Source organism: Triticum aestivum, chromosome 6A (assembly GCF_018294505.1).
Source record: "Triticum aestivum cultivar Chinese Spring chromosome 6A, IWGSC CS RefSeq v2.1, whole genome shotgun sequence".
Taxonomy (NCBI): Eukaryota; Viridiplantae; Streptophyta; class Magnoliopsida; order Poales; family Poaceae; genus Triticum; species Triticum aestivum.
Window position 1 is genome coordinate 601,135,871 of NC_057809.1, and position 14,709 is coordinate 601,150,579.

General features: G+C 45.0%; 1 long non-coding RNA gene across 1 annotated transcript; it reads right to left on the bottom strand.

The window, feature by feature from the left end:
- Positions 1–8,255: 8,255 nt before the first annotated feature.
- On the bottom strand, positions 8,256–8,889 carry LOC123131275 (uncharacterized). Its single transcript, XR_006464124.1, has 2 exons — positions 8,644–8,889; positions 8,256–8,530 (listed from the first exon to the last, which is right to left on the bottom strand). It is a non-coding gene; the product is annotated as an uncharacterized lncRNA (long non-coding RNA).
- Positions 8,890–14,709: the final 5,820 nt, after the last annotated feature.

Consider the following 14,709-nt stretch of genomic DNA (forward strand, 5'->3'; position numbering starts at 1 on the left):
CCTGGGGCCGTCTTCAACTTGTGGCGTGACATGCTTTCAGAGGAATATAAGGAATCACGCCACCACCATAGTGGCCACCTTCTCTGCACCTTTTGAAAATATAAACTTTGTAAGACGTGGTTTCATATTTCTCTCAACTGTATTCGTGACATTGTTCTGTTAGAGGTTGTCGTGAACTTAGTAACAAAATGCAGCATCTTTAATATAAGTTGAAGAAACAAAATTGGTACCATATATGAGCACACGAAAGGCTTCATGTAACATTGTCTGATTGATGCCCTTTGAATGTTATGAACACCTTATTCTGTATTTCCAAACAGTTGTACTCCAGTCTCCAGGAAAATTCCCTTTTTCCGGTGGCAAGGAAAAAATATCTGTTTTTTTTCTTTTAGAGAATAGAAAATAAATTCTATTTTTTAGGGGAAGTGATCTGCTTTCGGGCTAAGCCCAGCCCGGTTCTGGGCTTAAGCTCATCCCAGATCTCTCTCCGTAGGGTTGGGAACCTGCGCCGTGCCCATTTCCGTTGAAATGACTAATTGAGAAGTACTTGTTGCAAAGATCACTCCAACTCCCTTGGTTGCGACAAGTGACACACATACATCACGCCACTTGTCGTAATCTAGGAGTTTTCCCTTTTTCGTAGATCTGTTTATTCAAAATCTTTTATCTCTCAAACTGTGCGTCCAAATCTCGAACCGCTTTCACCGTTGGATTCCTCGCGTCGAGATCTTTAAAACTAGATCTCATGTTGATAGATTTTAATGAACTTTTTTTTACGAAAAAACCCGAACCGGGAGCACGGGTTTTCTCCCTTTCCGAAAGAGGCACGCACGTGCCTCTCACGAAATCACAACCGTGCCTCTTGCGGAAGCAAAACCGTAACTCTCGCGAAAGGAAAAAAGAAGAGAAAACGCGTTTTTTTTATTCCGAGGAGGCACGGCTGTGCTCTCACGAAAGCACAACCGTGCCTCTCGCAAGCAAAACCGTGACTCTCACGAAAGAAAAAAAACATGTTTTTTTCCGTTTCCGAGAGGCACGGCCGTGACTCTCGCGAAAGCACACCCGTGCCTCTCGCGGAAGCAAAACCGTGACTCTCGCGAAAGGAAAAAAACAGAAAACACGCTTTTTTCGTTTCCGAGAGGCACGGCCGTGACTCTCGCGAAAAGCAAAACCGTGCCTCTCGCGGAAGCAAAACCATGACTCTCGCGAAAGGAAAAAAACAGAAAACATGTTTTTCCGTTTCCGAGAGGCACGACCGTGATTCTCGCGACAGCACACCCATGCCTCTTGCGAAAGAAAAACCGTGATTCTCGCGAAAAGAAAAAAACAGAAAACTTGTTTTTTTCCGTTTCCGAGAAGCACGACCGTGACTCTCGCAAAAGAGAAAAAAAGAAAATGTATTTTTTCGTGCAAATTTTTTTTAATTTTTTTATCAAAAAGGTAAAGAAGACCGGTAGAAAACCAAAATATCAAAAAAACTAGAAAAAACCATTTAAAAAGCCGAAAACACGTGCAGAAAAATAAAAAAAATCTGAAGGGAACGCCCAGAGCGCGACATGTGACGAATGGTTGAGAACGCGATATGTGGCGAATGGCTGAGAGCGCGCCAAGTAGCGCTGATCGTTGTGAGGCTTCCAAAGGAGCGCTCGTTAACTAATTGCTCTCCGTTTCCGTCTCCCTCTGTCGCCACCCGCACTACTCGAGGATGAGCTCCCAGCCGGCAGCCATGGCGGACGCCGTACCAGCAACAGCAGTGACATCTCTCCTCATCGGACTCCTAGACGAGATCGTCGTCATCTGGGAGATCCTCGTCCGCCTTGACCCCAAATCGCTCCTCCGCTGCCGTGCCTGGTGTCGCGTCACCTCCGCTCGCTGCTTCCTCCTGGCGCACCACGCCCGCCAGCCCGCCTTACCCATTTTGGCCGGCAGCCAATTAGCCCTCGGCGTCCACTGCCTTGACATCCTCGCCTTCGACCACCGGGCCGCTGATTCCATGCAGCTCCATACCGTCGTCCGGCTTGACGGGTACTTTTATCTGGAAGCCTCATGCGACGGCCTCCTCATCCTCTCCAATATCGCCAGGACTGCCTCTGGATCCTGCATCTTTATCTGCAACCCGGCCACGTGCGAGCACGCCTCCCTCCCGGAGCCACTGTGAGATTTCGCCGTCTTGGGGATGTACCTGCATCCACCTACTAGCGAGTACCGGCTGCTACTGCAACGGTATGATATGGGCACATTTGAAGACCAAATTGACGGGTACTCCCTCCATTTCTTTTTACTTCGCATATAAGATTTGGTCAAAGTCAAACTACACAGAGTTTGACTAAATTTATATAAAAAATATGAACATCTACAATATTAAAACTACATAGTATGAAATACATTTTGTGGTGCATCTGATAATATTGATTTCATATTGTCAATGTTTATATTTTTTAATATAAAATTAGTCAAACTTTACAAAGCTTGACTTTGACCAAACCTATGCAGACTAAAAAGAAACAGAGGGAGTATGTCCTTCCGTTGGGCTCCTGTCGGATTTCAAGTTCCAGCAGACCCTTGAGGTTCGAACACTGGGGTGCACACGAAGGTCTCTCCCCTACCGATCTACGTCCAATCTCCTCGCGTGATCTAAGCTGAAAACAACGAACAACACAAGGGACACGAGGTTTATACTAGTTCGGGCCACCGTTGTGGTGTAATACCCTACTCCAGTGTGTGGTGTGGTGAATTGCCTCAGGGGCTGATGATGAACAGTACAAGGGAAGAACAGCCTCGCGAGAGGTGTTCTTGGGTTGGTGCGATGAACTGCTTTGGTGAGTTCAGTCGCCTCTCTCTCTCTCTGCTAGGGCTCTATCAGATCTCTAGATGTCTCTATGTGTCGATCCCCCTCTACTCTGTGGTGGCTAGCTCTATTTATAGAGACCCTGGGCCTCTCCCCAAATAATAAGCGGGAAGGGCGCCAACAATTGGCCATTTTGAAGGGGAACATGTAGTACAAGTTATCCTGACCAAAAGTGGTCTTCGGCTGCCAAAAGTACTGGTGATGACGCCGTCTTGGGCTCCACGGTGACCTCCGTCCTGCCGCTCTACTGGTCTTGGTCTCGTTGCACCGGAATGGCAAACTTTGCCCGATGCCTTGGCCTGTGCTTGCCCCCTTTGCACCAAAGGGGAAACAAGGACACTGCGCAGGCCGGCGCCCGCCTGGTCTCGATCGTCATGGCTTGCGTCATGGGCTTCTCGCGAGGTATCCCTGCCTTGATCTCTCCGCCTCCTCGCGAGCCTGCCTGATGAGGCTGCCTCTGAGGAAGCTTTCTGTCGTCCGCCCCACGAGGCTTGGCCCCTCGCGAGGGTCTTGAGTTTGAGCTGATGAAGATGGGCCGCGCTGGGCCCCCACTTGAGCCACGCCACAGGCCGCAGGCAGGCAAGTCTGGGGACCCCCGTTCCCAGAATGCCGAAAGCTCCGACCAGCCACCGAGGTACATCGGGTGGCCGGGGACAGAGTCAAAGGTCTTCAACCTACCTGTCCAGGTGCGTGATAGCCTACATTGGTACCCACTATATCACCACCTGAGTGAAAGCAAGCCCATAATAGTATACGGCATCATAGTTGAGTCCTTCCGGCACATGCATGCTCTAATTGTTCCCACCAAGTCATATATCTTTGAGATGGATGACACGCTCGCCATCTATTGCCATGATGATGACAACCACACTGTTGGTATATGGTTGTTGAAGAACTACGAGAGCGAGGTTTGGAGCTTAAAGTACCGGATCAGATTGCCGGTCGAAGAAATCAGTGGGCGGTTTGAAGGTTGTGATGACTCTTGGGATGTTAAACTTTGGAGTGTGAACGCTGCTTCTTCTAGGCATGGTGGTATGCTCTTTCTTGTCAGTTTTGGTCAGTGGGCGCTTCACATCGATACTCATGTAAAAATTATGTTGTGAACAAGCAAAGCCTTGTTTAGCAAAATTATGTGGTCAGTGGGTGCTTCACATCAACCCATCGTGGTCTCCTAGACCTCCATATTTATGAATTTTGGCTCAAGCAAAGCCTTGTTCAACATACCTTTTTTCCGGCTCTTGAAGGTTATGTTGTGAACACCTTGGCCTTTCCTCTGAGTCTGATGGCTGTTGAGTGAGGTGGTGCTTCTTAACAGCCTCGGTTCCCACCTTATAGGTTGCAATATCTATGAATTGGATCAACCATGTGTCTGTTGGCCTCTTCTTTTTTGTTCATTGATGTATATAAATTATGATCAGAAGCTCTGACTGTTATATGCTTGTCACCCTTGGCTGAAGTGAAAGATGTTATGTTGATGCTTTGCTCTGCTTTTGAAACTATTTTGCCCTGCTTTCGAAATAGTTGCCACCCAATTTGCCTAATGTGTCTATTTTCTTGGCTGAGGAATTGACTTCACTAGTGGTGCCCTTTTTCTTGAATTGAAGAATTGACATTACCATTTCTATCTAGTGGTCTTCTTAATAGTCAATAGTAAGAACATGGTAGTCTGTTTCTACATTTCATTGAAACTGATGATGAACATAGACAGATTATTTGTTGACCTACATGCCGCATCTGATATTTTAGAAGACCTTGGAGTACTAGTAGTTAAATTAAATAGTTGACCATAGTCGACTACTCAATGAAATGTTCTCTCGTAATTCATTGTTTTTCATGCATCCATTGCATCTGGTCAGGTAGAGATTATGGAGACTTTAAGCTGGTTACCTTTGTCTCAATCAAGAAGATTTAGTATTTTCTAGGAATGACTGGTACCATAATCTGAAAAATCTATGGATACCATTTTGTGCTTTCATCAGGACACTATTTTTCTATTATGTTGTTTGGAATGACCTCTTACTATTTCCCATATCCTGCTATACATTTAAGGATTGGTGCTTCTTGTGATGCACAATCTGAACATAAGTTGAAGAAGCAAAATCTGTACGGATGAGCACAAGAAATGTTGGTCATTGTCAGGCCCAGGTTCCATAATTTTTTGTTCATGTCTCGAGCAGGATAGCACAGGCCTGTTGTGTGGCAATACAGTTGTAGATTACTTTAGAATTTAGAAGTAAGGTGTAAAAGTAAGTTCCATCATCCAGATTAATTGATCTGGTAAGTGTAACTGGCGATGGATCAAGAAGCCTCTTCACCTTAAACTGTATTGGGTGATGTTTGGTCCAAGTTTACATCCTCTATTTTTCAACGATCTGTAACCAATCACATTGAACTCAAATGTTCTGTAAGAGTAAGCTGAGGATGCATAGTAGTTGGAACATTGCAGAGTAGTAGTTGCACATGCACTAGTTCTTACTGTACATCTATGCATTCTTCACCTAGTTATATTTCTCTCGGAGGTCATTGTATGCAGCCTTACCTACTTACCTGACACTGATGTTATTTCAGTACCTGAATGTCGTTATTAGGACTCTAGTCTACGTTGCACCTTGTTGGTGACTTTTACAAGCCGGCGTGTGAAATCAAATACAAACTAATAGTTCACAGATTGTTATCGACCAGAGTAGAAAAAAATGCAGAAACATGCCTTGTTTTTCTCTTGCTAATATCGAACTCAAACACGCAATGAAAACTTGCCCAGGAGGAAGAAACCTAAGGTTGGTTAAGTCCACAGGGGCAGAAAACACTTTGGGTGGTTCTATACAATGTAGAAGTTGTTCTATACAGGCAGGCTACTGACACTGGTAGTAACCTAGTTGTGTCCAAAACCATCTGAACAAGGTTTATTAACCAGTGTATTTTTTAGATGAGTCGACCAACATTGCAGCCTGCACATCATTAAACGCATGCTACTAGGAGTTGCAGTTTTTTCCTGACGAAATAGATCCACAACACAAGATAAATATGGAAATCTAACACAACATAAACATGGAACTGCCTCCTGAATTTTGTATGTGCAAGACTTCACATGAAAGAACATTGTGTCTTATGTGACTACACTGAATGACCTTCATGGTAATTTGCAAGACATGAGGGACATGTAACATGCTGGTGCTATGGCCTGGAGGAAGACACATTTAAAATTTTCTGATTCTTGTTTGCAAGTTAATGGCTAAAGCCCATTTTAGTCTTTCTGATTCTTCTTTGTACTGTCGCATCAAGTCTTGCATATTCTCTGGGGAAAAAATTGTGTATTGATTGAGTTCATATGAAACTGTAGTGGAATGGATCCTCATGGGCCTGGAGGACCAGGTTTGGGAGGCCCTCGATTTCTGGGGGGTACTCGCTCTGCTTATTGTGGGGCTGGCTTTGGTGGCTTCTTTGTATCCTGGTAAGTTGAATCCTCAGTTAGCAAATGGAAATTGAGAATTCACAATTTTTTTCCACCGGAATCATCAGTTTGTTAAGTTAACATCTCAAAAGGAAAAGAAGAAACAATTCATCCAGATAGTATAAGTGGCGAGGTGTACATTAGTGGTTTAGCTTTCTTTGCTCGAAGTTTTTTTTCTCTCTGTTTGAATCAGATATCTCTGATTCTCTGCAACTGAAGAATGTTTCTGTGCATTTTCTACCTCTGTTGTTTCTGCCTGCTCCAAGGTTCCCTGGGCCAGGCGGCTCACCACCACCTTTCTGATAGCATGCCCAACATATCCACTAGGGCAAATAATGTACCGGGTTACAATTCTTGGCCTAAATGTTTGCTGAAGAGCTCACTGGGGTGAACACTCTGTTGAACCTGGGTTTCGTCTGTGTGTGTGTTTGTTGGACCTGCTTGCGGTGGCTGTGTGTGTGTGTTGTGTGGTTGGAACCTTGATACCTTTGTGCTCGGTGGTTGCTTTATTTATAAAGCAAGGCAAAAGCCTTTTTCGGTAACACTCTGGCTGTTTGGAGTGTCCCTTGCTACATTATATACTCACTAGTGAAAACAATTGTCCTGTATCTCTTGGTGATCATTGTATTCAGTATTAGTTACATGGTACTGATGTTATTTTAGTGACCGATTGCAATTATCAGACCTGGTACTGATGTTATTGCCGCTGCTGTTTCTAGATGGTTTATGTACATTCAGTTCTTTACATCATTTTTAGTTTTTTTACCACATGTCTTCTACTTTTACTGTATGCTATTTGGAGGATGCAGCTGTTGATTAGATTATATTAGATCAAACCATACTGTAAACTTAATTTGTTTGACACATTTTTTACTCTATACACAGTTTTTTTGTTTATTGTGTACTATGTACAGACCAGGGTTGCATATAAGTAGAAGTTAGAGAATCCCCTCTCTATCAAGATAACAAATGGGCAGGTCTCCATTTTCTCTTGGAAACAAAATTCAAAGCACAGGTGGACCGCATGAACACATGGCTAGAAAAACAAAGTAACGGCATATCACCCGATCAAATCAAAATACTGTTTACATTTATTGATTATTCTGAACTTGGGATTGGAATTCTCCGATTTGAAGCATAACCTTAGTATCTAGACTGCGATGACATGTTGAAAACCATATGGGTTGAAATTCTGCAAAATTCACATAAAAATATCTTAATCAAAAAGGGCCTTATTTTTTGCAATTTGGTCTGCTACACCATGTTGTATACTGTCATAACAGAGCTGCCATTCTTTTCTTTTCAACAACTATCATACCCAATATTTTCCTACTTTATGAAGGCTAGTGGGACCTTCCGGAAAAACCTTGCGACATGTTGAAAACAACTTCTTGTTTTTTTTTGGCGTGTGAAAACAACTTCTTGTTACGTCAATGGTTTCAGTAGTCGTTAAATTACTACTTTGATAATAAGAAATGACTAAGATTGTATGTCTTTCCTTGAGAACTTGTCTGCCTGTACACAAAATGTAAAGATTTACGATGTTCACATGATGATTCTTAGCTAAAATGGATCAGCACAGAAAATATGCAAACTATCGCACGGCATGTCTCTAATACTAGTTTATTTACATAACGTACTGCTGTATTTCTGCCTCTAGATACAGATCGATGGTTGCGGTATCTGGCCAAAAGTGAGGAACCGGGATGTATATATCGGTTCTTCTTTTTGCGATATGCTTGCAGTCTTTACCTAACTCAAGGACAAGTGATTAGGATCGTTTCGTTCGAGACGTCGTCGTAGTTTCAACCATGTACAGTTTTAATTACAACAGTGCAAGATCGAAAACGTTCATGCACGATTTAGATACATCCATATTATGTTCATGGTAAGATGTAAACGGAATTTCGGAACAAACTTATATATGTTCTCTTGAAACCACTGTGAAGTCCCAACTTTCTCAACAATACTTTTATTAGTAGTTCGGTGTACTCTGCTTTTACACCCCTGATGACAGAAACAGAGTCACCACAGGACAACTTCACACAAATTTATTCTTATTATTAGTGCTGGCCACTGGGCCGCTGATCTCAAGCTCGACTGCGTTGCCTCGACGGACTAGTGACCGGTAGGCGGGACAGGCAGCGGGCGGTCGTGCGCCGGCAGGCTGTTGACCATGAAGGCCTTGTCTTCTTCCACGGCTGAAGGCCTTCCAGCTCCATCGTATTCTCCTGCCATATTCACAGACCATGCAAACAAACAACAGTCAGAACCAGGGAAATGACAGGAAAATGAAATGGTTTATCAATGGCAAGCAAACGGAGAAACAACAGAGGTAGATTACCAATGGTGGAGGAGTGGGCATGGGCAGTGGGGTAAGTCGGTGGCTGCATTCCGGGAGCAGATCCTCCTCCCCTGATGCGGCCGCCGCCGGTGTAGGGCTGGGCATGGCCGTCGACCACAAGCTGGCCGCAGACGAGCGCCAGAAGGACCAGAGCAGGGAATGCCTTGGACGCCATCTCTCTTGGTCTCTCACTTTGGTTTGATTGCGTGATTCTCTGCCTATGTGGTGCTCTGTGCAGACACAACTCGGCCGGGGTGTATATATAGCAAATTGGATATACATCCGTGCATGTGGCATCAAAGAGATTAACGGCTGCTAGTGCCTAGTTAGGCAATGGGGTTTGATTATCAATCAACCGTAGCCCGGAGAGGAGGAATCAGTATCTTGTAGGATATGAATGGAGGAGTCAGTATCTTGTAGCATATGAAAGGAGGAATCAGTATCTTGTAGCTCTGCGGGCAAGGCACACCACCTAGCTAGCCTCCAGTCTGGCATAACCATCTCGGCACAAGTTAGCCAAGTCTGCCAAGAAAATGTTGCCCATGTGCGCGGATGTGGTGGTGTGCTGTCCGATGTACAGTAATATGAAAGAAGTTTTACAGGATTAATGCTGTCCGATGTACACACATGTGCGCGTGTGTGGTGGTGTGGTGGTGTGCTGACTAACACCCCCCCCCTCCCCCCGCCGCCGCGCGCAGTGTCAACTGTGGTCTCGACAACATTAAGACTGCATGAATATCAATGAAAGATGCTATCGAAAGCTCCTTGGTAAAGATATCAGCAAACTGAGCGTTGTTTTGAACATGAAGAACAGGTACCTCTCCGAGCTACCTTGTCTCTCACAAAATAAATCTCTATCTCTATGTGCTTAGTTTCTACCTGTTGAACATGGTTACAAGACATATACACAGCTGGTACATTGTCACAATAAACGATGGTATCTTGATGAAGATGGCGATGCTGCTCGGTGAGAAGTTGACAAAGCCAAACTGTTTTGGCAACTATATGAGCGAGAGAGCGATATTTTGCTTCCACAGATGTCCTGGAAATGGTTATTTGCCTTTTTGAAGACCAAGAAACCAAATTATCACCCAAGTACACACAATAACTAGAAGTGGACCAACGAGTGTCCGGGCATCCTGCCCAATCGCATCAATGTATGATGTGAGAGAGGTAGGAGCAGACGGAGTGATGGACAGACCATGATCAAGAGTGCATTTGACATAATGAAGATTAGGACCAACCATGTAAGTAGTTACAATCTTCATCATTGATCCGGTCAATTTTGATTTCAATCGGGGTTTTATGGTTACACATAGTGGTGACACAGTAAGTTGGAATTGTTCCAAGCAGGATATTGTGGTGAATTCTACAACAGAGGCTAAGTATATCGCCACTTTGAAAGTGGCAATGGAGGGCGTTTAGATCAAAACTTTGTTTTTGAGCTTGGCATGGTTTCAACTTTGTTGGTGCCAATGGAACACTGTCGAGGATACTGGCGCCATAGTTCCGGCTATGGAACTAAATGTCCGATCAGTGATTCAAACATATACAAAGTCAATTCCACATAATCAATGAATTTTGTACAACATGGAGACGTATAAGGATATGCAAGATACAAACGAACTTAAATGTCAGATCCGTTGACGATGTCTATACCACAAGAAAATCATGCATTACATCGGTATGCCATAGGTGTAAAGGAAAATATGAACGGTATCTAATATACATCAAGGGCACATCCATTGGTGAAACACATGAAAATAAAAAGGAAAATGAGGTAAAAAGGACACGGAGTATCTGATACCAAGATCAAATGCTCCTTGATGAAAATTAAATTAAAAATAGTACATAAAATGAAAAAAATCTGAATATTTTTGTGGTAAACATTCTCAAGTGTCTTGTGGGCTTGCAAATATTTATCAAGAAATAACATTCATGGAAGTCGTGAAAACAAACGATGCTCCAAAAATGCTAGTTTTGAAAGCATTTTGGAGCGTTGATTCTTTTTTTCCATGGCGTCCACGAATGTCCTTTCATGCTGAAATTTGTCAAGCGCATAAAATATTTGTCAAAATTTACCACAAAAAACATTTACATTTTTTTGTATTTTTTACTATTTTTATTTTACTGTTCATCAGGGAGCATTTGAGCTTGAGAGCAGAAGAGCACTTTCCGGTAAAAAGTGTATACCAATGATTTCGCAATCAACCCAGGCTCATACCCCTTCGCTCGTACACGAGGACACCCATCTGCTAGGGTTTCCTGTGCCTCCCGCCGGCGCTGGTCTGGCTCGTCTATTGTGACCCTAATTAGTGTAATTTCAGGGAATGGTCTCCTCGTCGATTCAGAGTACAGGGAGGGATTACATATAGTAGCCGAGTACAACCGAAGTCTACAGACTAGTGGAAAATATGGGTGATCGTGGTATAACTGTTGCCGATCGTGGTACACCCCATACCCCCCCCCACCCCCGCACAGTGTCAACGGCGGGCTCGCCAACATTAAGACTGCACAAATGTCGATGAAGGATGCCATTCAAAGCCCCTTGGTGAAGATACCAGCAAACTGAGCGTTGGTTGGAACATGAAGAACACATACCTCTCGGAGCTACCTTGTCTCTCACGAAATGAATCTCTATCTCTATGTGTGTGTGTTTTGCATGGTAATATGTCTCATTCATATCATGAAAAACAAAGTATAAGTCACGTAAAGACCGACATGACAAAACTAAAAAGATAGCAGAACATCTCTGAGCTTGACACCAACGCCCGTCACCTGCTGAGGGTATCCTAGACCAGGGGGTCATCGGGTGTCCGGTCTATTCGATATGGGCCGGACTAATGGGCCATGAAGATAAAACAGAAGACTATCCCCCGTGTCCGGATAGGACTCCTATATGCGTGGACGGCAAGTTTGGTGTCCAGATGTATTATTTCCTTCCCTTGTAAACCGACTCTGTATAACCCTAGGCCCCTCCTGTGTATATATAAACCAGAGGGTTTAGTCCGTAGAGGCTATCAGAACAACCATAGGCTAGACAGCTAGGGTTTAGCCATTACAATCTTGAGGTAGATCAACTCTTGTAACCCCTATACACATACCGAATATAATCAAGTAGGATGTAGGGTTTCACCTCCTTTAAGAGGGCCTGAACTTGGGTAAACATCGTGTCCCTATTGTCCATTGTTACCATCGATCCTCAGACACACAACTTGGGACCCCCTACCCGACATCTGCTGGTTTTGACACCGACATTGGTGCTTTCATTGGGAGTTCTCTTGTTTTGTCAATAGAAGAATCGATGGCTCGCCTCGTCATCAACAACGACGCTGTTTCCGGGGAGACCTTTCTCCCTGGTCAACTCTTTCTGTTTGGTGGCTTCGTGCTATGTGCCAACTCGACCGATCACCTCGAGCAGGTCGACAGCTCCACCCTTGGTCATCAGATCGGGTTTGGAAGTTTAAACTACATTGCTGATATCCAAGGAGACCTCATCTTCAAGGGGTTCACGGTTTCGGCCGCCACTCCCCACCCGCACGAAGGAGGCCCTTCGGTTCTACTAGCAGATCCCGCCCAAGGGTCGACGCTCGTGTCCGCCTCGGCCTTAGATCCGGGCCGGACTACTTCGTCCGAAGACGGGAGGGTGAACCCCGCCGGACTCTCTGCCATCATGGAGCTTCTAGCTGGAGACCCAGATGCGAGAAATTCGTCGGCGGACCCAGAATCAAATGGGACTCTCCCCATCATCGGGAAGTCGGACTCGCCTCAGGGCACCAACTCTGAACTCTTGAGGTCTGCGTCCTTCGGGCTCGGTCAATCGGTTACCACCAAACCTAGATCCGCAGATCCTCAGACGCCCGTCCAACTCTCGCTCTTAAACGAGGCATTGGACTTAATGCAATATCTCGCCATCACGGAGGTGTCACCCCCGAACTACGCCCAGTGCGAACTGGGGGGCTGAGACTGTGGAATTTTACGTCCCACCCACCACCCACTTAATAACCACTGTTGAGGATTTAACTGACATGCTAGACTACACTTCTGAAGACATCGATGGCATGGACGATGATGTCGAAGCCGAACCAGGTCAAAACCCACCCATCACCGGGCGTTGGACGGCCACTTCTACTTATGATGTATACATGGTGGACACCCCTGAGAGGAAGGACGATGATGGCATTCAGGATCCAGATGAGGATAAGCCCGTCGATGAACCACCAAAACGTCAGCGTCAGCGGCGCCGCTCACGATCGTGTCGAGAAAGGGAAAGCAACACCGGCACCAGAGACAATGACACTCCGGATAATGCCGAAGACCCCCAAAACCCCGTGGAGCCTGCGTTCGATCAGGATGAAAGGGAAGAGGGTCAATTCACCCAGAAAGAATTCGCCGATCGCGAAGATTCAGAAGATAGTAACTACTTACCTGTCTCCGAAGAGGATGTCAGCCTCAGTGACGAAGATTTCATTGTCCCAGAGAACCCCTCGAACAAGAATGCTTCAAGCGACAGCTCATCGCCACCGCGCAAAGCCTGAGAAAGAAACAATAACAGATTAAAGCCGAACAGGACACGCTCAATGACAGATGGACTAAGGTCCTAGACGCCGAAGAAGGATATGGCTTTGAGAGCTTGACAGAGAGTTATCCAAAATGCAGGCTACTGTCACAATTCGACGATGAGGCCCTTGCGCCAATACCGTCAAAATACAATCAGGCTGATCAACAGGACCGACCACCACATGGACGGGACAAAAAGGCTAATTATGCCGAACAACGGCCCACGCTCCCTCACCATAGAGGCAAGGAGTCAGCGCTCCGGGTTACACATACGACCTACGTCAGGACCTGACTGATGGCGGCTTGAAGCTACGTCGGTATTTCCCCAAAGAGGAAGGGATGATTTAGCACAGCAACGGTAGGTATTTCCCTCAGATATGAAACCAAGGTTATCGAACCAGTAGGAGAACCAAGCAACGCAACGTAAATATCCCCTGCACACAAATAACAAATACTCGCAACCCGACGTGTAAAAGGGATTGTCAATCCCATTCGGGTAGCGGCGCCCCAAGATGGGCAAACGGGCGTGAATAAAATTGTAGTAGATTGATAGATCAAACACCAAATAAAACAAATAAGAATGAATTGCAACAAGGTATTTTTGTATTTTTGGTTTAATAGATCTAAAAATAAAAGCAAAGGAAAAGTAGATCGCAAAGGCAAATGATATGAGAAAGAGACCCGAGGGCCGTAGGTTTCACTAGTGGCTTCTCTCGAGAAAAATAGCAAATGGTGGGTAAACAAATTACTGTTGGGCAATTGATAGAACTTCAAATAATCATGACGATATCCATGCAATGATCATTACATAGGCATCACGTCCAAGATTAGTAGACCGACTCTGATACGTCTCCAACGTATCTATAATTTTTGATTGTTCCATGCTATTATATTATCTGTTTTGGATGTTTAATGGGCTTTATTATACACTTTTATAATATTTTTGGGACTAACCTACTAACCCAAGGCCCAGTGCAAATTGCTGTTTTTGCCTACTTCAGTGTTTCGCAGAAAAGGAATATCAAACGGAATCCAAACGGAATGAAACCTTCGGGAGAGTTATTTTTGGAACAAATGTGGTACAGGGGACTTGGAGTAGACATCAAGAAAGGAGCAAGGAGGCCACGAGGCAGGGAGGCGCGCCTGCCCCCCTGGGCGCGCCCCCACCCTCGTGGGCCCCTCGCAGCTCCACCGACCTACATCCAGGAGCACCAAGAAAACCCTATTTCCACCACCGCAACCTTCTATAACCAAGAGATCCCATCTTGGGGCCTTTTCCGGAGCTCCGCTAGAGGGGGAATCGATCACGGAGGGCTTCTACATCAATACCATAGCCTCTCCGATGATGTGTGAGTAGTTTACCACAGACCTTCGGGTCCATAGTTATTAGCTAGATGGCTTCTTCTCTCTCTTTGGATCTCAATACAAAGTTCTCCTCGATCTTCTTGGAGATCTATTCGATGTAATTCTTCTTGTGGTGTATTTGTCAAGATCAGATGAATTGTG